The following is a 22,636-nucleotide window of genomic DNA, read 5'->3' on the forward strand; positions in this document are numbered from 1 at the left end:
GAATCTATGTACAATAAAAGCATTGTACTTGCCTGAAAACATTAGCGTCAGATGATTCTGCACTTGTTTTACACTGGTTGTATTGATAGCTAATGTCTGTCACGCATGACTGATAACACGGATAGACACTCAATAGGAGGCCTGACTTCTGTTTTTCTTCGTTTTTGAATATATAGAGACAGGAAACCAGATTGTTTTCTGCCTTTAAATTATTAAAAATGTAATACTCATAACTTTTAGTTATGTAGTGAGGCAAGCTCAGGCAAGACGCCTCGAACCACAATTCTCTATCCAAAGGATACAAATTACTATAAGTATACCGACCTTCTCTCCCATAATTATTTGACACATCTAATCAAGCAGTATCTTCCTCAGAAAATGGACAACGGGCATCCTGTAAGAGAGAAACAGGGGACTTAGGCTGGGGAGGATAGAGAGGGCTCTAAGATTATCAGGAAGAATTCAGGACATTACTAAATTGCCCATGCTCCTCTCCCAGTTCCTTTATTAATACAGATTGTAAGTGCATTTATATAGCGCTTTGTACCCACGGTGAGGTGTTAAAGTATTTTTTCTTCGGATGGCACGCTGCTCGCGAGCCCAAGGTAAGTCGTTTAAGGAGTGCATTATTGGTTATTGGGATCAGTCTTGTGCGCTTGGCCAAATCATTCCACACGTTTACTCCTGTTTCTTTGTGGTAGATTAAATTAAGAGGAGTTAGGTGTGAGCATTAGTGGTATTTATGTGAGTTCATGCTAAAGTACTGGTGGCAATAAAAAATGAGCTAACATAATTTAGATATTGCTAGAATGGCAGGGGTTTAACTTTCTGAGGAGAGGGTGTGAACTTTGAAATGAGTTGTGGGCAGTTAGCTGAAAAACATTAATAGAGAGTACGGCAAACATGTATGTGATTTAGAGAAGGATGTGCTCAGAGAGAAGGCATGAAGGAGACAGAAGGTAGGTCAGCAGAGCCCGACTGAGAACCAAAAGCAGCCCTGGCAGTTTCCTTGGACCAGCCCTTGGGGAAGCACTTTCTGGCTCTGGGAGGCAGGAAAGACTTGCTTGCTGCTTTTGTTATTGGGGTCCGATATTGTAGCGTAGCACTGCTGCAAAACTGCCCCCAGTAACAAAACCGCCCCCACTACCACTCCAAAAACAGACCCAGCCTCCCGGGGAAATGCCTAATGCTTGGTACAGTCAGTCCAGCACTGGACAAGAGTACCTATTTGAAAGAAAAAGGAGAGATGACAATCTAAAGATTTTAAGTAGGGGAAAGTGTATCATGCTGGAGTTAAGGAATAAAGAGGGTACCACTTGAGATAGCACGCAATGGTAGGATAAAAGCTATAGGAAAATCAACATTACTTGTTTATGAATATAGTGTTGTTTTAGTTACTTGTGATGGTACTAGAATCAGGCAAGAGTCTTAAATTCTTAGGCAACTACTAATCCTCTGCTCCAGCAAGGACAGCTGACCATCTTAGGGTTTGAAAGAGTAAAGTAAAGGCTGTATGCATACTGAAGGAAGCAACAAGATCTTAAAGCTATATTCGAAAGTAATATTAATCTAAAGATCATAGCAATGAGTAAAAATTTGGGGAGTAAGGCAAACATTGAAAAGGAGATTCTGCGAGTGCTCGTGTGGATGCCCAGAGATGTAAAGCCTCGAGTTTCACACACAGTATTCATTTATAAAGCAAAGTGCAATGTTATGTTATGTTACTATGTTTTTGTATAGCGCAAATCACCACTGGTCTCTAAGCGCTTTCACAGAAAAAAGTACACACCACACTGCCAACCTGAATGCCCTCCGCCATCAAACAGACAATAAGGGTGTTGATATTATCTTTTTAAACAGGTAGGTATTTAACTTCTTTCTGAAAGAGAATAGCGCTGAGTCCCCTTGCTAAGTTGCCGGTAGCTCGTTCCAGATTTGCGGAAGGAGTACCGACAAAGCTCTGCCACCCTTAGATTTAAGATTAAATCTGGGTTGAGTTAATTCACAGGCTTTGCCAGAGCGCAGAGCTCTACCCGGGATGTAAATCCTCAAACGATCTTTAATGTACTTGGGGGCCTCTCCATAGATGGCTTTATGGGCTATACAAAGACATTTGAACTGCACTCTATATTCGATAGGCAGCCAGTGCAGCTTCAGGAGAAGGGGGATCGCACGAGTTCTCCTCGGTAGGGAACAAAATCAGCCTGACCGCATCATTCTGCACCACGTGCAGTTTCTTCAAGAATTTCTGCTGGAGACCTAAATATAAAGCGCTGCCGTAGTCAAGCCGAGAGATAACTGTGGCGGACACTATAGATTGCAATGTCGGGACAGAGAGGATGGCAATCCATTTGTTTACACCCCCATTTTAGCATGGTACAGGATAGAGGGTGAGGACAGCTTCCCAAACAGTGGACGTGTATTGCTGGTGCTCCTGTGGCTGCAAGTTGACGAACCAGACACTGAGGTGAGGAGGATGGTGGCAGGGCTCCCTTTAGAAATTCAATTACAATTTTCTTTTATCAGTGGGCTGCTGATTAAGCTTTCTGAAGCACTGCCCTTTGGTCAATTATAAGGGTAGAACTGTAGATTCTGTTCTCAAGGTAAAGGAGACCCTTTAGGTCAGGCACAGTCTTTTGTGTTCCTTGATTACACTTTCAGTTGGGCTGCTGACAACCAAGCACACAAACCTCACACCTCTTTGTGGCTCTGTTGTGGGTGCTCCAGGCCAAAAACTATCCTGCTGTGAAGGGCATCCTTAAACAAAAGCTACGTCTGAAGGACTGCCTGAAAAGGCTTTTTAAAGGACAAACACCCAAAATCAGGTCTACAGCATAAGACAATTGATAAACTTGTAAGAGAGGCCAGTTAAAATTCTGTTTTTATAATCACCAATTTTTTTGTCCTTTACAACAAATTGTGGTTCATTGAGACTGTGCCAAGATACCGTAAAGCACAGTGATTAAATGGCACAAGTTTCAGAGAACCACTCCAATAGGACTATGTGCTGTGAAGAATAATGAATCTGAGTCTGTTTCCTCTTAATCTTATAGAGACTTCTAGCCTCAGATACCTTACCTTAAAATTATCCCCAGTCATCAGACTGAATCTGGAAATATTTTGTGAGCAGTACCTCTGTGTGCGACTAGGTAGCATTGTTTGGTTCGGCATGGTGTTGTGCCCATTGTCTGTGCAATAAGCACGTTGATGTCAGTTACTTTCTTTCTGCAGCAGTCAGCGCAGATCTGATGAGGGCTACCCCCAGTCACTTTTTGACTGCCTTTTTTTATCAAAGTGTTTTGAAAATTGTCTCCTGGTGTGGCAGGGATGTCCACAAGGAAGGCTGGATTCAGGCCTTGTGGCACCTGTCACTGCAAATGTTGGTGAAGGACTCACACTTTGTCTGCCTCTGGTGCCTTGAGCATTACCATGATGCCAAGACCTTCGTTAATTGACTCTTCATGCACCCCAAGACCTTGAGGGAGTTCTCCCTCAAGCTCTTTGCTGCTTGATATGCAATGCTGTGACGGTCTCGATCCCATTCAAGAGGAAAGTCCCAGATTTGGTCATGGAACCATAGATCTTCATCAAAGTTGAAGTCATCCCACTCCAGTAAGTCCCACAAAAATAAGAAGAGCAAGAAGTCAAAGAGGTCTTTGACTTCACCCCCTTTGTCGAATTCATCCAACGAGACAAGGTAGCCTCGACACTCGAGGATTGACTCAACGGATGAGCCTGTGCCCAGGCCGTCCTAACACCACCCTGAGTTTCCAGGAGCAGGAGCGGCCCCTGCCCAACTCAGACAATTCTAGGAGGCATTGCATCTCATATTTTGGTGGCCTGTCCCAGCTAGAACGCCTTCAGGCCCTGCGAGTTCAGGAGGGACCCTTTCTGGTTCACCATCAGTGGGTCCGCCCTCAGCGCCAGTGAGGTTCCTTGGATCCACAGATTGATCCCGAATGGTGCTGATCATGCCACCTCAACCTTTCCCAATGCTGGTTGCACTGTCAAAACTCCTGGTGCCGCCTGTGCCTGCTGGTGGCACCATTCCCATTCTTATTCCTGTCTCTGACACAAAGCCAGAGAGGCTTCATCTGATGCTGACTGGAGCCATTCCTGCAGGCCGGAGCCTGAGCCCTATTCCTATGGAATAGGACTTATTGAAGATTGGGAGGGGGCCACTGGACCCTGAAGAATACTAGCTCTTATACCCAAATATGGACTGGTGTAAGGAACTGGCAGATGCCAGTGGACTGGACACCTCCCTAGATACTGGCTTGGTCTCTCCTCCTACCGTGGCTAAGGAGGTGTGTGCATCATTTATTACAGTGGTGAGGTAGGTGGCCGAGGTCCTGGACCTTCAGGGGCCCTCTGTGGCCGTCAAGACTAACGTCTTGAGGAAGGTGCTTCAACCGAGAGTCACAGCTTCAGAACCACTGCTCCTATTAAATGAAACCCGTACAGGCGTTCTGCTTGGGGCGTGGTTCAAACCCTGCACAGGGGCTCCTGTGGACTAGTTAATAGCCTGCTGCCATCACCCCACCCCAAGGGACCCCTCTTTACTCATCCCACACTATGCCCCGGAGAGCTTGGTGGTCCAAGCATTCACCTCCTGAGTAAATCCTAGTGCATTCCCTACAACCCAACTGTATCGGGAATACAAAAGCCTCGACCCCTTGGGTAAGAAAATGTTTTTTCTGCCAGCCTGGCATTGCGGTCTGTGGACACGGCATGCTTTCTAATCCATTATTCCGAATCCTTTCCTTTGGGATTTGGTTGTGTAGGTTCTGTCCATGGTCCTGGAGGAGGCTTAGGCCATACTCTTCCCAACTACAGCTGATGGGAGAGATGCAGCTAAGTTCCCAATCAGCTGTGGGCTGGACATGACCGAATTGCTAGGCAGAGCAGTTTCTTCGTCTGTGACCTAGTGGCGACACGCCTGGCTGAGTACAATTGGCTTTTCAGGGGCTGTCCAAGCTTCGCTTATAGACATACCCTTTGATGGCTGCCGTCTCTTTGGAGACAAGGTGGACACACGCTTCAAGGACAAAGGACCTACAGCCAGGTTCTATGGACCCCCAACAACCCTAATTTGCCTTTCATTCCTTTCATGACCACCGAAGGGGCTTCCAGATGCGTCTCAACCCGCCCAGCCAACATAACCTGCAAGCTTTCCAGCCCCTGCGTGGGCAAGGATTCAGCACCCACAGACCCGGTGGGTCAGGCAACCAGAGATCGGCCCAGTCCTCCACCCCAGCAGCCGCAGCCCCAAGCATCTCTTTAGTTATCATGAGAAGCCAGTGGGAGGCAGGATAGGCCATCACCAGCACCACTGGAGGTCAATAACATCGGATTGCTAGGTTCTCCAGATTCTCCAAAGGAGATACTCCCTCTTCTTTGTGACTACCCCTCTCCCATGCTACCCATTTATGACAGGCTAACAGAGGACCATCTCTCCTTACTCTGCCAGGAGATGGCGGCTCTCTTGGCCAAGGGAGCCATAGAGAGAATGCCGCTATCAAAAGTAGGTTGTGGTTGCTATTCACGCTACTTTCAGATGCCCAAGAAGGCCGAAGGCCTTCTTCCTATCCTATACCTACGTCCTCTCAACTTCCTCCTGAATAAGAGAGTCACAAGCACTTTTAGTTTGCCGTGCTACCCTTTGGCCATACCAGCACCCCTCGGGTGTTCACCAAGTTGATGGCAGTGCTTGCAGCTCATCTGAAGAGATCAGGGGGGCCAGGCTTCCCCTAGCTTGACGATTGACTGTTGATGGTGGGCACATCCCAAGTAGTCGTCTCCCACCTGCAGACTATGGCGAACCTTCTACACTCACTGAGGTTCACTATGAACATACCCAAAGTCACACCTTACCTCTTCTCAGATTCTCCCTTTCATAAGAGCTGTTCTGGACACAGGGCACGTTCAGGCTTATCCTCCCGAATGGTGAGTCCGGGATATTCAGGCTATGATACTGATGTTTGATGGGTTTTGGTGAGACTGACTCTGAGGCTTCTGCATCCTGCTTGTAACACATGTCCACTGGCATATGAGGGCTTTGTAGTGGGACCTGAAGTTCCAGTGGGCGCCGCATCAAGGAAATCTCTCCGACATGCTCCAGATCTCGGAGGGCACTGCAAAAATTCAGTGGTGTTGGTTAACGAACCGCGATAGGGTCAGCGACAAACCCCACTCCCTTCCCCAACCAGATCTGACAGTAATGACTTAGGTGTCACTCCTGGGCTGGGGCGGCCATCTGGGAGAGGCCACTGGTCTCTGGCGGAATCTGGCCTCCACAAAAACCTGTTGGAGCACTGGGCATTCCGACTGGCATTAAAAGACTTTCTACCCTCCATCAAGGTAAAGCTAGTGCAGGTGTTAACTGATAACACTGCTGCCAAGTGATGCTGCAACAGTAGGGTAGGGTGGGGTTGTGGATCCTTTGTCAAGTGACCCTGCGTCTCCGGGCTTTGCTGGAAGTGCGTTTCCCTGGTGGTGCAACACCAGGCGGACTCTCTGAATGCCAGACAGATGGACTCAGCTGAAGATGTCTAGCGTATCACAAATGATGTCTCCATCCGGAGGTGATGCAAGGTCTCCTTCAGCAGTGGGGAGAACCATGATCAGACCTGCTTGACACTGTCTAGAACACACAATGTCTGCAGTTTTGCTCGATGGAGTTTCCAAGACAGCTCTCACTTAGAGATGCTTTTCGTCTTGAGTGGAACTCAGGCCTCCAATACGCCTTTCTGCCCATACCACTCCTGCCCAGAATTCTCAAGAAGATAAGGAACAACTGGGTCCAAATCGTCCTTGAGGCTCTGAAATGGGCTCAAAGAGTTTGGTATCCTGAGCTGTTTAGCATAGCCACTGGTCTTCTGATCAGGCTGCCCCTTCAGAAGGATATTTGTCGCATTAGCAGGAGAGGGTTCTTCACCCGAAATTGTCAACATTTCACCTACATAGGTGGAGAATGAGCGACAACAGTTGATAGTTTTTGACCTTCCGCCCAAAGTCTGCAATGTTATCTTGGCACCCCAGCCTTCCTCCAGCAAGACGGTATGTGTCTGCCATTGGAGTACATTTTGTGGCATGGTGTGCTAAGAAGTAGACTGATTTATTGTGACAAAACTGAACACTATACTGCCAAAACTTTCACCCTCCTTTACACACACCCTTAGTTGCTAGACCTTGCAGAACATATGACATGGACCTTGGAGCCCCACTACTGAGCTCTATAATGAATACACTAACATCAGCCAAAAATGCTGCCAAACGCCTTGTCAGTTAGTCTTGAAACACCACGGGCAAAGGAGTAAGTGAGCGCAATTGTTTACCTGTGGAGCGTTTGCAGCCAATGTATTCTGAGCCAAACGTATGATTATCGTAATTTTATTTATATAATACAGTATACCGCTGACAAGTCTAGTCTATACCTGTGTCATGTGGCCTATACGGTAGTGTATGATAATGAAATGATGTGTGGATTGTTAGATGTTCGATTACATTGTGGCTTATTGAAGGTGTTTTGATGTTGTGCGTGTGTATATGAGAGCGACAATTCAGACCATGTCGCAGCAAGCCGCTAAACGCACTTACACATAGGTTCAGGAAAAAGTGTGAGAAGAGACACGGTCATATATGCAGATACCTAGTATTTGTGGAGAGATCTGTCTCTTGGAAGGTATGCCTATTGACTATGGCTCATAAGGTTTGAAGCAAAAAAATATTTCCCTGCAAAATATGAAGAATCCCTAATAAAAATGTCTTCTCCCAGCAGCCAGCTGCCTGCTCTGACTGTTAATTCAGACCACTCTGAAATATGCAAATGCCCTGGTTCGAGAAAGCCCCAGTCCACAGAAGGGGGTGTATTACCTCCAGTCTTTTTATCAATGTACTAGCAGCCCGTCCCGACGTTGTCCGGGTATGAATTGCTGCCGGCCAGTAGTATATTGTTTTGTAGGATTTCGTTTTGATAGCATTTCTTATCTGTGACAGGCCTGTGAAACGCTCTGATTCACAGTGCACTGCTGATGCACTTAAGAGTGCGCGTTCAGTAGTGTGTGAACTCGAGTTTCCCTACTTTATTTTTCCTTGCAATATTATATAGCGCGAACTCGATAACATGGCATGAGCACAATTTACATTACAGAAGAACACATTCATTTGTGGTAGGCATGGGGAGACAAAGCGATTTGCCTGGAATCACAGGATGTTGAGCTGATGCCGAGTTTCGAACGTAGCTCCCCTGCTCTAAAGTTCGCAATTCTAGAACTTGTGGTGGGAGGTGTGTCTAAAAGTGTATGTCGGTGCTGGCCATCAATAAGAGAGACCTGTGCCTTTTTCAATCGGTGGTGAAAAAATACGAGTATGTTGCTGGAGACGTGGGCCGCCGTGCCACCAATGTACTTACCGGGGGAGGGTAAACACCCATTATTCCGCAACTTTCTTTCCGCATACCATCACTCCGCACACTTTCATTACGAAAGTACCATGACTCCGCAATGCCATTATAACACATGGCATTACATTTTATATGCTTTTACCATGCATACAGTTACAACGAAATTAGTTGTAAATGCATTATTGGTAAAAGCATGTTTTTTTTAAATGTTTGGATCAGGTAAGTATGGGTATAGGGGTATATGTTTTGGGGTACTGAGGTATATGTTTTGTGGTGTTTGGGTATTTTAAGGGTTCAGATATAGTTTTGGGTTATGGGGTACAGGGGTAGTTTTAGGGTTTAGGGATAGGTATGGGTTTTGGGGTACAGGGGTATTTTTAGGGTACAGGGCTAGGTTTGGATTATGGGGTATAGGAGTATTTTTAGGGTTCAGCTGTAGGTTTGGGTTTTCGGGTACAGGGGTATTTTAAGGGTTCAGGGCTAGGTTTGGGTTTTGGGGTACAGGGGTATTTTTAGGGTTCAGGGCTAGGTTTGGGTTTTGGGGTACAGGGGTATATTAGGGTTCAGGGGTAGGTTTGGGTTTTGGGGAACAGGGTTAGTTTTATGGTTCAGGGCTAGGTTTGGGTTTTGGGGCACAGGGGTATTTTTAGGGTTCAGAGGTAGGTTTGGGTTTTGGGGTACAGGGGTATTTTAAGGGTTCAGGCCTAGGTTTGGGGTTTGGGGTACAGGGGTATTTTTAGGGTTCAGAGGTATGTTTGGGTTTTGGGGTACAGGGGTATTTTAAGGGTTCAGGGCTAGGTTTGGGGGTTGAGGTACAGGGGTTTTTTTAGGGTTCAGGGGTAGGTTTGGGTTTTGGGGTACAGGGGTATTTTTAGGATTCAGGGCTAGGTTTGGATTTAGGGGTATAGGAGTATTTTTAGCGTTCAGCTGTAGGTTTAGGTTTTTGGGTACAGGGGTATTTTAAGGGTTCAGGGCTAGGTTTGGGTTTTGGGGTACAGGGGTATTTTTAGGGTTCAGGGCTAGGTTTGGGTTTTGGGGTACAGGGGTATTTATAGTGTTCAGGGCTAGGTTTGGGGTTCAGGGGTATTTTTAGGGTTTAGGGATAGGTTTGGGTTTTGGGGTACAGGGTATATTTATAGGGTTAAGATGGGTTAGTGTTTAAGGGTGTTGGGGTATTTTAAGGAGTACGGGTGGGTTATGATTATGGGGTGCAGGGGTATTTAAAGGGAGCAGGGTGGGATTAGCACACGATAAAAGACATGGCATGAAGGGCGAAACGTACCACACGCCCCCAGCATTTGTCACGCCCACAGCACAACGCAGACACGCCCACAAGGGACTACTTTGCTGGCACGGTTCTTTTACCTTTTAAATGTATATGGTGGGCGTCTGCATAGCCTATGTCCTTCTGATGCAACTGCCCTTTCCAACTCTGTATTGGGTGTTGTGATTGGTGCTGTACTTTTTGAGTTTACCCGCCTCAAAAGTTTAGGCTGTCTCTTTATATTATTAGTATGTATTTACATTTTTTAACGCACCTTTATTGGGTTTCCTCGTTGTCTTATCCAATTTTTCCTTTTTAGGTCTTGGTGCTAGCCAAGACCTTCTACTTTTAACTAAATTATATACATAATATACTTACTAATAGTGAGTCATCCATCATCAATTGGTCTGTTGTTGTGTCTTTCACATTTTTCTTCTGCCCATTACTGCATACAGAATGGTGCCTTAGACCACCCCACTTCAGCCACTAGCTAACTTCACTGTGTGTGACAGCTTTCCGCCCTTTCACAATGAGCATATCAGTGAAGTAGTCCTGTCAGTGAGGGACTACGGTGCTCCACGTACACAGCACGACACAGCACAGTGGACGCCATCTACCTCTGTAGGGCTGCAGCAGCCCACTCATGGATGGCATTCACAAGGCAATCCCACGCCCTCTTCAGTGACAATCTGGAAGGGAGAGCCTATTTCCATTCATGCCAGTGCTCCCACCTTGAAGGGCCCTTGGGGTGTACGAAATATTATCGCATAAGAGAAAAGAAATCTGTGTGACTGAGCAGATCATATGTTGGCTTTTATTTTCCTTATTAACTCTGACGCCCTTCTTTTGTAAATGATATACGGTATTTTTTTAAATACAAATAAAGTTTTACACTTGACTTTTTCCTCGCCACCCTGATTGACTGTACATTTATCGGTGTATCGTTTTTGTCAGGTTTAGAGTATGGTGGTCTTACATTATTTCACTAGTTCGTAGGCTCCTTTTGCGAGACTTCGCGTGCGTTACTCAATTGTTGGTGGGACCTGGTGTACTTCATTCTGTGTACTACTCGAAAACAAAGTCTTGCTCCTTTCAGTTGGAGCAAAGTTATTCTGTACTCTTCCTAGCTCCTTTTATCGAACTTGGGATTCCTTATTCTGAATAGTATTGGATTTCTTAGACCCCTATTCCCTTCTGTCGAACATGGGGGTAATTTATCTTGGATATTCAGTTAATGTAGAAACTCCCTCTCTGCTTCTGTTGGGTCTTAATGTCAGTGAATATATTAGTGAAATGCTGTGCTCTGCTCTCCCTGCCTTCTTTAATCGGACTTGCGAAACATAACTCTAAAATATTGCTCCTGGACCCCGTTGCCCCCTTCCGCAGCGCTATACAATTCTTTGCCTCTCTTAACTTTGGGTTGAGAAAAGCAGGCGAGAGATGCGCTTTGTGCTGGTCGATACCGCCTCGGCTCTGACCTCAATATTCACTGATAAATGATATTGCAAAAGCGGTGTGTGCTAACCACACAGAGCTCCTTGCGGCCCCTACGCATGCACTCCCCCGAGTCCCCTTCTGCCTCTTGTCCCATCGTGATGGAGAGGGTTTGTTTGAGGTGGAGAGCCCTGGGATGAGGGGAGCTGGCCCTGGGGGAGATGAGAGCTCTGTAGATGAAGAGGAGGAGCATGGGGAGAGCCAAATGGCCCATCCCTCGTGGGGAATTAAAACAGCTTACCAGCATGGAGGAAAGTAGGGGGAATCTGTCTTTGCCAGAGTCATGTGAAGGCTAGACTAGCAATGGGCCCTTATTTTCCCAAAAGGCCCTATTTTAGGTGATGCGGTCTTTTGTTTTGCCCCACAGGCCAGTTTGTCAGTGTTTTTTCTGGTGATCATTGCAATTGGTGTTGATAGAGAGGGTGTATGTTTACAACAGGCCCCATATCAGGGCAGAAATGGCTAGCGTGGAAGTCTTGTGTGCTGAATTGTGGAGGTCTGGCTTGCAAGGGCAATTAAGATTGATGGGCAGCTTAGGACTATAATTCTAGCCTGATATAGCGATCAAATCAACTCTCACTTTCATTCCCTAACAATTCTGCTCTTTGAACCTATCATCCTGCCACCACTGGTCCCCAGAGACCTGCAGGGCATCCATTCAGATTTGCCAACAGAGGTCCAGTCTGGTGCTGGCTCAGAAGAGCAGATAAAGGCCCCCTGGTCATTGGGGTGACTGAACTCACTCTCAGCACCCTGTGAGAACACTGCCTGCTTGGTTGCAGTGGATCTTGAAACTGGGGTGCATTCAATACCCACCAATATGGCCTCCCAGTACCCATGGTAAATGCAAGCAGTCTTCGATGAAGAGTCCCTGTTCTGTTGGTGAAGAGTGTGTGTGTTGCGACATTTTTGTATGGAATCCATGCCTGTAAAACGTTGGCTGATCCTGGGTGATGAGGATAAGCATTATGTATCCGGATTTACTCCTTTGTTGATTCGCCTTAGCAAAGTTTGTGGCGAGAAGTAATGCATAATGCCATTTCCTGTTAAGGGATAGTCTCTAACTGAAGGTCAGTTTGTTGTTACCACGCCCCTCCTGGTGTATGTGTGCCAGAACTGCTGTGCTCTTAAAAGGTGTTGGTTTTGTCATATCTGAATTGACTGGAAAGAGCCATCGACTCCATGCATATCTGCCTCTACAGGTGTGCCCCAAAGAAAGCCTACAAAAGAGCTGGTCACCCTGAATGGCCAGAACATTTTAAAATAATTGTGTTCCATCCTCATTGGAAGCTGAACAAGTATTCAGCTCCTCGAAATTGTGAATGTATTGGCTCCGCAAAAAGCAGCACTTCAAAGGGGAATAACCTTGAAGACCTGATGAGTTTCGGCTGGGTCGAAGTTGGATGAAGTTTCCTTCCTAGATCTGCCATTCTGAAGTGCCTCTCTGTAAAGAGCACCTCTTCAGCAAATTTGTGACCCTAACGACATACGAGGACCAGCCCACCAGCTATCCAGTGTCTGTGGAGTGCCCAATATATCGCATTAACTGAGCCATTCCCAAGGACTTAGGAGCTCACTCACTACAACTGCAAATATAAAAGAGATTCTCCAGGGTCTGGTATTTGCAAATATTGGCATTTGTCTGTTAACCCGTCATAAGATCATGTACTCCAGTGCGGTCCCTGCAGAGGAGAGCCTTCCAAGGCAAGAGTAAAACCCAAGCATGAAAAATGTCTGTTCCACACAACTGAGATACACTGAGACACTGGCCTGTTTCCCATGTCCTTTATCATGACCAAAGGTGGATACATCTCTAGGCACTTTGGGCACCAGTAAATCCTGACAGCAGCAGGTGGCAAACTACTGGACCATTTCCATCATCCACTGCTACCGGAAAATGGTAAAATGGGGGAAACTATCAGGTTTTTAGTTCAGATCCTGGATGAAGATTGGAGTGCTAGGTACTATCAGTCTTTGCTGCCGCCATTTCTCCATAATGACATAGGCACCTGGACAAACAGCCTGATATGGGGTGAGGATTTGAGTCAGCATCTAGCCTACCAAGCCTCATAATCCCACATTAAGCCGATGAGTGGTACATCCAGACGCCCCAGGGGGCGGGGGAGATTGATGTACCAAGCTTTAAGAACATTGTTCTGAGGGCCTGGGATCCTCACACATCTCTGTAAATCTTTTCCTCGAAATGCTTCAATAATGTGAATAAAGAGCGTGCAGAGCTTACAAAAGCTTGTATTAATATATTGTGTCTAATACTACATTTTGTCAATCCAAAAGCTCTGAAATAAAATGGATTATTGTTAGCCATTAATTGTACTCAAATGGAACTCAGTAAGCCATCCTTATTACCAAAAGTCAATCTAATAATCATGCATGTTGCTGCACACTGTAACCTGTTTGACCTAGTTTGAAAAGATCTATGACTAGAGAGTAAACCTAAATGGATAAATACATCTTTATCTTATAACCCACTACGTAACTCAACCGACACAAGATGCCGGTTTTTGCAGAGCACTAGACGTCGTGAGCGCCATATCCTGATCAACGCTTAACAGCACTAGACTTTTCGCCTAACTACACGTGAACATTATTCTGGCCCCCGGTCATCATAAAGCGATCCTATTTTCAGATTGACTGTCCGCATTGTATATTATTCTCTTGGCTGTTTACACCAGAACTAGTATATGCACCATGGGGCCCTCAATATATTTTAGAAGCAATTTCTGCTCAATGTCATCCCAAATTTGAAGGACGACTATCTCCCATATATTTTACTTTATCTGTGATAATCATCGACTTTTGGAATACAAGGTTCTGACGATCTACATGTTTTTAAGACAGCATTTCTTCACATCTTGAGCTACCTTTTGCTAAAGACGGGTCACCTGATGAAGGCTTCCAAGCCGAAACGCACGTAGTGTGTTACCTACCGCTTTGCCTCCATCAATATTTGTCTTATGCTCATCTATGCGTGTGTTATGTAATTTTTAGGAATTGTATGAGAAATTTCAAAGAAATATCAATTCACTATAAAATATATTGAAATGTATCCATAAAATGTATATTTATTCCCTAAAAATATCAAAAAATATATATATTTGAATAATAAAACTGAAAAAACGCACCTATGTAGTTGGTGATAAGTCTGTACGTAGTGGGTTATAAGATTAAGATGTATTTATCCATTTAGGTTTACTCTCTAGTTATAGACCTTTTCAAACTAGATATTTTTCCCTATGTATAACTAGTATATTTTTATATAGGGGTCCACTACTTCCTAAACAACCTGTTGGACCTAGTAGCAGGATAATGATCTCACTGCAGTACACCCAGCATGCATTGCTGTTTATGTTTGACTTTGAAATGTGGCTGCCCACATTGCACGCAGCACAACAGTTTAGTGAGCAGCTTAGCGCCCCTTTTACCTGATCTTTACACATCTCCTCTGTCCTACCACGGTGGGAGAGTTTTCTTTTGTGTAGGAGGAAGAGGGGAAGATCCTGAGGTCACTTCTGGGGTGTGGTGGACAGTGTAGGGTGAGTTACATACTTGCTGCCACCACCTTCCCTTCTGCGGTCTCTCTATTGAACTTATCCTACCACTACCACGTACCCCCTATCCCCTATATTGAAGATATGGAAGGAGGAAATTTGTGCATGTCGCGTATTGCAATGTTTTTCTTGCACAGTGCAGCAGGTAGAGTTACTGGAGAATCCAAAGTGTTTTGGTGCAGAATGCAACCATATAACGGAGCCCAAAGGTGGTGCTTCCATCAATTCCCCAGGCGTATTTACAGCAGGACCTCAGCATGAAAGTGACGGCGCCCCATTAGTCCCAGGGCAGTTGTAAACCTGAGCATCCAAGGGCACGGCTGGTAATGCTCCCCTGCTGTGTGTGAGTTCTGTTTCTTGACTAGTGGGTTCAAAGTTGGGGTGGACCAACTCAAAATGTATTGCACCCGATGAAGAATAGTCCAGGTGATCTTTGGCCTTTCAGGCAGGTGATACAGGCATAGGCTCTATATTCACTGGCCGCCCTTGGATTGCCTTTAAGATAAACCGTTGCTTTGCCTAAATTAATTAAACCTGCAGCAATGTTTCTTCAACAATAATGGTTGTGGACCCGTTTTGTTGTCTTTTGGTTCTTTCTTTCTGAGAGCTATGCATTCATTCAACCATAACAGCATGTGTGGGTTGGGCTAGAGGTGCGAAGTCCCCACCATGTTGAAAGGCCGTATTTTTTAGTATTAAATATCTTTTATTGAGCATGTCAACACAGAGTGATCATCAAACAAGTATGAGCGGTTGCCATGCAGTTCGTTACAAAGCTAGGGTTCAAGTACAGTAAAGGGAGGCCAGGATGATACTGCAGTTCCAGAAGCGAAATTATACACAGCAAGCCGCCTACAACCCGTCATGGGCCGGCCGTGTTTCAAGCGTTATAGTACTTTGTCGTGCCCGCTGCTGTTCCCTCAGTAGACCTAAACCCCCTTCCGCCTTAGCGGCTCGGAGCCCGCCCGAAGAGCCGTACAACTCTGGTGGTCGACACACTCCTTAAACAACAAACCCCAACCCCCTCCCAAAACTCAAGAAACCAAACCCTCCCCCTCCCCGATTCCCCCAAGCCCCGTTAACCTCCCCCCCAACATTCCGGCCCCCCCATACCCTCCCTCACCCTCCCCCTTGGTCCATGGTCTTGCTCCAATTAGTGTTACAGCCTCTTCTAACAACCTAACAGACAGATTTGGTGTCCTTGCCCTCCCGGTCTGTCTCTGTCAGCCTCAACAATCTAAGGTATCTCGGGCATGTTACCCCCACAAACTCCGAGGACAGAAGGCCCAGAAACGGCTGCCAAAGTTCAGCATACTTCGCCCCTTCCCCCGCTCTATTCAGAGAAAGCCTTTCCATACCCAAGACCATCCATAGTCGGTGGAGCCAGCCCTGGTGCGTGGGAGTAGTGGTCGAGCGCCAATGTGCCAGGATATTCTGCAGCGCCGAGCCTATTGCTATGGCCATCAAGCGTCCCCGTCGTGATCGTAAGGGGTAGGTCAGTGCGTTGGGGAGCCCCAGAATGACGTATGAAGGGAAGCGTGGGATTTCGGTGTTAAAGTGGGTGTCGACGTCATCCAATACCTGACGCCAATATTCCTGCACCAGGCTACACTCCCAGAGTACGTGTGTGAGGGTACCCAGTTGCCCGCATCCCCGCCAGCATAAGGGGTCCTTGCTACTGTCCATCTCGTACAGCCGCTCCGGTGTGTAATACCAATAGGTCACCACCTTCGTGAGAGTGTCTGTGAGCCCCATATGGTAAGCTGAATGTCGCGCTCTATAATAGATCCCTTCCTACTCCTTGTGTGTGAGGGACCTCCCCAGTTCTCTCTCCCAGCATACCCTGCTCGCGCTGTAAGCATACCTATGGTGGTGTGTGAGCTTTTTGTACAGGTCAGAGATCAGTTGCTTGTCAGACTTGCGCGTGATCAACCAGCGTTCGAAATCCGTCAGCCGCCTGTCTGCCTCCGGTCTCACCGCCGCGCTAAGAGCCCAGTGCCTAACCTGGAAGTAGCGGTGCCTCTCGGATTCTGGGAGGCCGAATTCTTGGCGGAGCTGCAAAAAGGGAACTATACCTTCGGGGCCATACACGTGGCAAAGGGCGCGACAACCAGCCGGTTTCCAGCGTTCGAAGGCCTTCCCGTCCAACCCCGGTTGAAAGTCAGGGTTATCAAGGATGGGGGTAAGTGGTGATGGCAAGGTGGTGAGGCCGAGTGCAACCCCAACCCGATCCCAAATCTCCAGCGGGACGCGAGTGATGAAGGACGCGTAAAGGTTGTGGGGCCTATGAGCCTTGTGCATGAACGGGATCTCTTGCAATGTCCTTCCAGCGACCGCTTGGTCCTGGAACAACCAGTGCTTCCCTGACTCCCATTGGACCCATTCCGCCATGTAACGTAGCTGCGCCGCCTGAAAGTATGCGGCCAGGTTCGGGATCCCAATCCCTCCTTGCTCTGGGGCAAGCATCGCAATCTGGGCTTTCAGGCGCGGCTTCCTACCATTCCATACGAATTGTGAGAGCTCCGATTGCATCAGTTTGATCCAGCCTTTGGGGGGAGCGATGGGGATAGTGCGAAAGATGTAAAGTATCTGGGGGAGAACAGTCATTATGATCGCTGCCACCCTGCCCAGCCACGACAGTGGGTAATGTTTCCACTGTCTCAACTCCCGTCTGACCGTCCGCCGTAGGTGAGTGTAATTGACTTCCAGCGTGGTCTGTAAGGAGGAAGAAAGTTTGATGCCAAGATACGGAACTGCATCAGTTGCCCACTGCAAAGGGAACTTATGCTGTAGCTCAGAGCGCGTGCTCGAGGACAAAGACAGATCAAGGGCCACTGACTTTGTCATATTGACTTTAAAGCCAGATACGTCGCCAAACCTCTCTAGGTCAACCATGCAGGCGGGGAGAGAACTCCGGGGTTCGGCAAAGGACAGCAAGACGTCATCAGGGTAGAGACTTACGACGTGCTTGTTCGCTCCAAATTTAATCCCCTTGACCTCGGGGTCCGTTCGAAGCAACTGTGCTAGCGGCTCCATATAAAGAGCGAATAATAGAGGGGATAGTGGGCACCTCTGCCTGGTGCCTCGTTCGATCCGGAATCGGGGGGAGGATAAGCCATTAACCCTGACCGTAGCATCGACATCACTCTGGTCCGGAACTTGGGCCCTAGTCCGGCCTTCACTAACACCTTCTCAAGGTAGGGCCAATGCACCCTGTCAAAGGCCTTCTCCGCATCGATGGCCAACATCATGTACTCGCCCTGCGTGCGGGATGCTTTCTCAATGAGGTGAAGGGTTCGTTTGGTGTTATCGGAGGTTTGACGCTCCGGTATGAAGCCCGACTGATCCGGCTGGACGAGACCCCCCATGCAAGGGCCCAGTCTGTAGGCGAGGATCCCAGTATAAAGCTTGAGGTCCACATTCAGGAGGGAAATGGGCCTGTATGCCCCGCAGTCAGTGAGGTCCTTGCCTGGCTTGGGTATGACCGCGATGGATGCCTCGAGTAGTTCCCCAGGGATCCCCCCGTCCTCCGCGAATGAAGTAAAGAGGCTGGCCAGCAGCGGCGCCAATTGGGAACAAAAGGTTTTATAGAAGGACGCCGGGAAGCCGTCAGGTCCCGGTGCGTTGCCGAGTTTAAGTCGGGAAATCGCCGAGATAACTTCTTCTATGCGAATATCCTGTTCCAGCCCCTCAGATTGCTCTTGAGTGAGGGACGGTAACGGGATTGACTCCAAGAAGGCCATTTCCGCCTCCGGGTCGGGTGGAGCCGCCTCATACAGGGAAGCATAGAAGTCGCGAAAAGCAACTGCTATCGCCCGATCTCCGGTGACACAAGCACCATCTCTCCCTTTCAGTTCCTTGACCTCCCGTTTCTGGGTGACTGTGCGCAGCTTATGTGCCAGCAGTCGCCCGCACCGGTCATCACCTGTATAGAATGCATGTTTCAACCTTAGGGCAGCATACTCTGCCCTATCCATGTCCAGCGCCGCCAACTGCTGACGAGCAGCCTTCAGTTGGCGCCAAATCCTCGGGGCACCTGTCCTTCTATGCATTTGTTCCAGTTCTCTTGTCTTCTGGGTTAGCTCATCTCTCTTGACCTGAAGTTCTATATTCTCCGCGGTGGAGATCGAGATAAATTCACCCCGCAATACAGCCTTGAGCGCAGCCCATTGAGTAGCCAGATTAGTGTCCTCATTACTGTTATGGGACAAGTAGTCTTTTATGGCTCCTTGAATCTTGGAGACCGCTCTTTTGTTGAAGAGCAACGAGTCCCTTAGTCGCCACACCCTGCCCACCCTCGGGCCCGTCGGCCCAGTGAGAGAGACCGTGACAGGGGCGTGATCCGAGAGGGACGCTGTACCGATTTCCGCACTGGTGACGAGCGTCTGCGCAGCTGTGGAGACAAGCAGGTAATCTAGTCGCGCATAAGTTTTATGTGCCGCTGAGAAGTGCGTGTAGTCAGTTTCCCCTGGATGAAGCTCGCGCCAAGTGTCCACTAGCCCCAGGTCTTTCAGTCGGGCCAGGCCCGCTGCTGACAAAGCACCCACCTGACTAGATCGCTGACAGGACCTATCCCGTAGGTTATCGAAAACCAAGTTCAGGTCCCCCCCCAGCAGAAGGTGACGGTCCATGGTGTCAGTGGCCTCCGTGAGCGCCTTGTGCAGAAACTTTTCCTGGCCTTCATTGGGCCCGTATATCGAGCCGATTGTGTATGTCAGGTCTCCCAGTGCAAACCTATAAACCAGCAGCCTACCCTTAATATCCGCTATCTTACCCAGCACCTTTCCCTTAAATGTGCGAGCCACCAGGATTGCCACCCCCGCCTTCTTCTCTGTGCATGAGGAAAAGAACTGCAAAGGAAACTTGCTAGATTGGAGGCGGTGACAGTCTCTCGCAAGAAGGTGTGTCTCCTGTAGGAGGCAAATGTCTTCCTTGGATTGCTCTAAGAGCAGGAGGACTGCTTTGCGTTTCACCGGGTTATTCAGCCCCCTCACGTTTAGGGTAAGAACCACAAAGTCAACTGGAGCCATTCAGGGAAAAAAAATTCCAACAGGTAGCCATTAAAGTAGCGTCCACAGTGTCCCATCCGGGGGACCAACCCACCTCATCCATCCTCCACCAACCCCTCCCCAGAGAGGTGGACAGACCACACCACCATCGGACCATGAACCACATACCCACCCCATCCCCCACCCCCCGCCCAACACTGAGAAACTCACCCCGACTGAAACTTCCCTCCCCCCCAACTGTAAGTTGTCATTGTCTCTCATCCAGGGATGAGTGTAGTCTTACTGTGTAGTTCGGGAGTGTTCCTCCCGCCAACGGCCCACTGGCCAGAGCAGACGGTCAAATCAAGCAGCGTCGTGGGACGTTCATCCTGGGGGACCGGTGCCGCCGTCCGCGGCCACTGCATCTACTGCCGCGCGTTGTCCTGCCTCGATTTCCGTCGCTTGCGGCTTCCTGACCCGCCTCCGACGCCGCTGTTGGGTCCATTGTGGCCTCCATCCCTCGGTGTCGTGCGTCGGCCCCCGTGCCTCCGCCTCTTCCTTCGGCATCTCTATGCCAAGCAGAGAGCAGGCTTCGGAGACTGATCGGAGCTGGTACTGCTTATTCTCCATCTTGAAGACGAGGCGGAAGGGATGGCCCCAGCTGTACTGGATGCCCTTTTGCTGCAGGAAGGAGGTGACCGGTTTGAAGAGCCGGCGCTTGTGGAGCGTGAGTGCCGCCAAATCTTGATACAATTGCGGCGAGGTGCCTTGAAACATAATCGGATGATTCTGGCGCGCCTTCTGCAGTATGTCCTCCTTGGTCCGGTAGTCTTGAACGCACACCAGGATGTCGGGTGGTGGGGCAGTAGCTGCGCGGGGCGGACCCGTCCTGTGGGCCCTGTCTAGCTGTAGGGGTGAGTCCAACGGTCTCCCCAGTACATGGTTGAAGAGCTCCCTGGCATACCGAAACACAGCCTGAGTGGCATCAGATGTGGCCACATTGCGAATGCGGATGTTATATCGCCTGGAGCGATTTTCCAAGTCTTCCAGGTGAAGTTGCAAGTCCACCTGTTGATCGTGTAAGCGGATGATCTCCTGTTGGGTAGAGATTTCCGTCACCTTCTCGTCGCCCCTGGCCTCCAGGTCCGCCACTCGTTCTCCTATGCCATCCATTTCGCGCCAGACCTCGCGGATCTCACTGGTGAACTCAGTCTTGAAGGTCTGGATACCATCACGCAGGGAGGCAAAGAGGGATTCTAGGAAGGCCTTAGTTATGGGTTCCGCGCCCTCCCCCGCTGCCCGGTCCGCTCTCTTCGGCGCAGGGTCCACGGCGTCTTTCTGTAAGGGGGATTGCGTCTTGGCAAACATTTCTTTTACCGTCTTGCCTCGGGGTGGCCTGCCCGTGGACATCCCTCTGTCCCGGCGGTCCGAACGCCCTCGCCCCCTCGACCAACCTGCGGACCACCGGTCGTGTGTCCCAATGCGCTCGCCGACGTGTGAGGTGCCCCCACCAGACTCCCCTCTCAGTGGGTGCCCTCCCTGGTTCCCGGGCAAATATGGCGGCGTGTCCTCTCAATCCCTGACCCTGCGGCCGCTGTGCGTCTGTCGCGGCTTCGGGGCTCCGGGAGTCAGGGTATTTAGGACTCGATGAAGGCCCGCAGGGCCGGGGGCGAACGCCACCGCTCACTAGACGTCCGTGGACCGCTGATCCTGGGGCCGGTGTGCCATCAAAAGGGGGCTCAGGCTTCTTGGGCGGGGGACCACGTGATGCGGTCAAAGTCTACAACACCATGCCGCCCGTTGTCAGGACCCCAGGGCCGGTGTGGGGGCCCGCAGTCTCAAACTGGAGTCCTCTATCCGCTTCAGTAGGCCTCCCTGTGCTGCCCCCCCCGCGAGTGCCGCCACTCACACTAGGAGGGCGGGTGCCCCAGCTATGGCCAGCAGGTACAGTCTATCAGGGAGAGGTAGGGCCCCCCCCCCTCGCCGGGCCCTCTGTGCAGGAGCAGGCAGTGACTGGGAGGCGAGCACGCAGGGCGCCGCAGGCCTCGGGCCGATATGGCCGCCGTGCAGCCCGCCTCCGGGTCCCCTTCACCACAGCCCAATAGTCAGCAAAGCGCCGCCCGCCACGCTTCTGGGCCCGCTCTCACCTCTCGTCCTGCTGCCGAAGTCTGCCGCTATCCTCTGCCCCCCGCGGGTCTCCCGGTGGTGCTGTCCGGTCGGCTGGCCGGTCCTCTTCCGCTGTCGGGCCCTCCGCCGTAGCCGCGGGTCTCAGGTCCTGCAGCGGTGTCGCTCCGTTGGGCTGCGTCCTCGGCTGTCGGCCTCGTTCCCAGGCCGGAGGGGGGATGGGCACCTCTCGGCCGTTGACCTCCGCGGTCTTCCGACTGCAGCACCGCTAGTACCCCCAGAGGGGTCCGCTCTGGTGCGAGGACGGCTCCGGCAGCCCTGGACACCGACTGCGGTCGGGAAAGGCACCGGAACTGTTGCGAAATGCAGGCCGTTGGCAGGAGCTATGGAGAGACACATCCTCTCACTCCGCCATCTTAGCCACGCCCCCAGGCCGTATTTTTTAAAGGAATCACAGGAGAAGCCTGAAAAGACATGAACCAGTTCACAGAAAGGACATTTTTAAACCCAGACTGCCCCAGCATCATTTGTGGTTCAAGTGATCACACAGCACTTTGTCACATATCACTTAGCAATACATGTATTCAATTCAAGCACTTCCTTGTGATTCCTGACAATACTATGGTATGCTTAGATGCTGCTGGCCAGCAAATATATACAACACAACAGAAGTATTCATTGTGTGGTGAGTGTACATGGTCATAATACGCAGTGGTGAAATGTAGTCATCACTTGCATGTTGTAGGTACTGTATTGTTGAGTGTCATTTGGCACCAACGGGGATGTGCATTTA

This window comes from Lissotriton vulgaris, chromosome 9 (assembly GCF_964263255.1).
Source record: "Lissotriton vulgaris chromosome 9, aLisVul1.2, whole genome shotgun sequence".
Classification (NCBI taxonomy): Eukaryota; Metazoa; Chordata; class Amphibia; order Caudata; family Salamandridae; genus Lissotriton; species Lissotriton vulgaris.